This window comes from Macaca nemestrina, chromosome 12 (assembly GCF_043159975.1).
Source record: "Macaca nemestrina isolate mMacNem1 chromosome 12, mMacNem.hap1, whole genome shotgun sequence".
NCBI classification, from domain to species: Eukaryota; Metazoa; Chordata; class Mammalia; order Primates; family Cercopithecidae; genus Macaca; species Macaca nemestrina.
This window is the reverse complement of record NC_092136.1, coordinates 76,492,642-76,495,456: the sequence shown is the minus strand read 5'-3', so window position 1 is coordinate 76,495,456 and position 2,815 is coordinate 76,492,642. Positions and strand designations below refer to the sequence as shown.

Sequence of the window (2,815 nt, the reverse complement as noted above, 5' to 3'; positions counted from 1 at the left end):
GTAAACATTAACTTTGGTAGATTTCAGTGTAGTTCATAACAAGCATATTTGCCCTTATTTCCCCAGAGCTGCTCAACTACCAAGAATTTTAAATATATATATATATATATATATATATATATACACACACACACTTTTTTTTTTTTTTTTGAGATGGAGCGCTCACCCTGTCGCCCAGGCTGAAGTGCAATGGCATGGTTTCAGCTCACTGCAACCTCCGCCTCCTGGGTTCTACCGATTATCCTGCCTCAGCCTCCCGAGTAGCTGGGCTTACAGGTGCCTGCCAACACACCCGGCTAATTTTTTGTATGTTCAGTAGAGATGGAGTTTCACCATGTTGGCCAGGCTTGTCTCGAACTCCTGACCTCATGAGCCATCTGCCTCGGCCCCCCCAAAGTGCTGGGATTACAGGCGTGAGCCACAGCGCCTGGCCTTAAATATTTTTAACTAAGATTTTATTATGTTGACATTTGTTTATCATTCCACATCATCTTCAGCCAAGCTCTGAGCACTTATAATTCTCTAATTTTGGGGAGCTTAGTCAGAAGCATCTGGAACACTGGTGGTGGAAGAGTTTGCTGTAAGACCTGCAGTAACTGCTGTGGCTGTCCACACACAGCAATTGCATGTGTCAGATGGTCTACACCCTTCTCATATTCACCTTGAGCTAGTAACTCTTCACCAAGCTGTGTTTCTTCAAGGAAGAATTTCTGAACAGCTTCAGCATCTTTAAGGTTAGGTAAGTTGGAAAACCCAGCTCTCTGCTTGGGAAGCTTCTGTTTCTTCGTTCTCAAAGCCTGTTCTTGAAGCTGGGGTCACTTCGTCTTTTGTGGTCGAAGTAGATGCAGTACCCGATAAAAAGGGCCCAGCATACACTGACGGCGATGGCGCTCTTCCAACCCACAGTCTTCTCTACAATGCAGACCATGGACGGTGGCGGCAGGGACTGCGAAGGAGTGGTGGGCCACGAACCCTCAGGGCGGAGGTTGCCACTCATACCCAACGCCCGCGGGTCAGGGACTCGGAAAGCCTGAGAAAACTTTTAAAGGGCTCATGTGATTAGATCAGGCTTGCCTAGATAATCCCTATTTCTAGGTCAATTGATTGGGGAACTTAATTACATGTGCAAACCCCTTCACCACAGTACCTAGCCTGAATAACTGGGAGAAGGTATGTGGACAACAATGGCTGGGAATGTTGGTGGGTCATCTTAGAATTCCTCCCAGCTACCGGGCACGGTGGCTCATGCCTGTAATCCCAGCACTTTGGGAGGCTGAGGCAGGTGGATCACCTGAGGTCGGGAGTTCGAGACCAGCTTGACCAACATGGAGAAACCCTGTCTCTACTAAAAATACAAAATCAGCCAGGCATGGTGGCGCATGCCTGTCGTCCCAGCTACTCGGGAGACTGAGGCAGGAGAATCGTTTGAACTTGGGAGGCAGAGGTTGCAGTGAGCTGAGATCACGCCACTACACTCCAGCCTGGGCAACAAGAGTGAAACTCCATCTCACAAAAAAAAAAAAAAAAAGAATTATTTCCAGCACATCCTGTGAGGGTCCATCTGGACTCAGGAGTTAGGGATGAGAAAATAACTGGAGTAGTACAACTGCACTGCAGGGACCTGAACCTAGATACTCCTTTCCACACCTTTGCACTTTTTGTTTTCCTTACCTGATTCTCTTGGGTAGTTGGGAATTCTGCACAATGCCCTACACCAAGAGTGGGCAGACACCAACCTGAAGGCACTGCTGTCTCATGGCTATCTAGTGTAGCCCATCTATCTGAGGTCACACTTAACACCTTTATCCTGCATCTGATGGTATTATATACCTTGCCACATGGGCACTGGGCTAGCTTGTCCTCACCCTTGGGTGCAAGTAAATGCAGTTCAACCACTGTGGGGTCATATAAGAAGACTGGGGGTGATGGGGCTACTCCTGTTTTCCTGTTAAGGTGACTGTACTGGGCCAGATGTTATAGATTTTTTCAGAAGAAGCCCCTCACCAGAAATAAGGGAATACCTGAAATTGTAGGAGACAAGTGGAGGGAAGACATACCACCTTGTTCTCGGATCCCTCTGGGAGGACTGTCACTCAGCCATCCCAAATTCTTCCAGCCATCTCTGATTGGCTGCCAGTGGCTCCTTTGCTAATCTGTCACAATACTGGATCAGCCATCAGTTACTACATGCAGCAGAGGAGAGCTGGAAACAGTCTAGTGTTTCGTAACATTTTACTACTTCCAGCTTCCTCTCCTACTCTGTTGAATTACGCTAGACTAGCCACCTGCCTGTGAAACTGTCAACAATTGACTCAGGTCTCAGTGTCCAGCCTGTCCTCATACTCTTGGGATGACACAGAATTCCTGGTCATCGGGAAAGGCCTGGAAGCAATGCAACAGGCCTTGGTTAGCCTCTATCCAAGCCCTGTAACTGTGACTGTTGTCTTTACTCCACACAGTGCATGCCTGCATGTGCACACACATAACTTTGGACTGGACCATGGGTCTCTCCTAGCTTCTTCCTGTGTGGTCAAATGGCCTTGTTTGCCTCCAGAGACCAAGACCTACAACCCTAGGTAAACACTCAGCTGTTTCATATTTTCTGGGATCTTCAGGCCCCCACAGCCACAATCTGGCCTAGATATGAAGGAGAAAACTTTCCAGTTGCCAGTCAGGGATCAGGACTAGGAGTCACAATGTAGTCATATTCCTGGCCAGGAGTAATTGAAACTAAAGACAGTAAGAGAAAATCTGCAGCTATTCTAGGCTAAATAGCTAATGGAACCCGTCTAGTCATCCAGTGGATTAGCCTGGA

At 47.6% G+C, this 2,815-nt stretch overlaps 1 pseudogene; it reads right to left on the bottom strand.

Annotated features, from left to right (window-relative positions):
• Positions 1-477: 477 nt before the first annotated feature.
• LOC105468945 (mitochondrial import receptor subunit TOM20 homolog) lies at positions 478-997 on the bottom strand (annotated as a pseudogene).
• Positions 998-2,815: the final 1,818 nt, after the last annotated feature.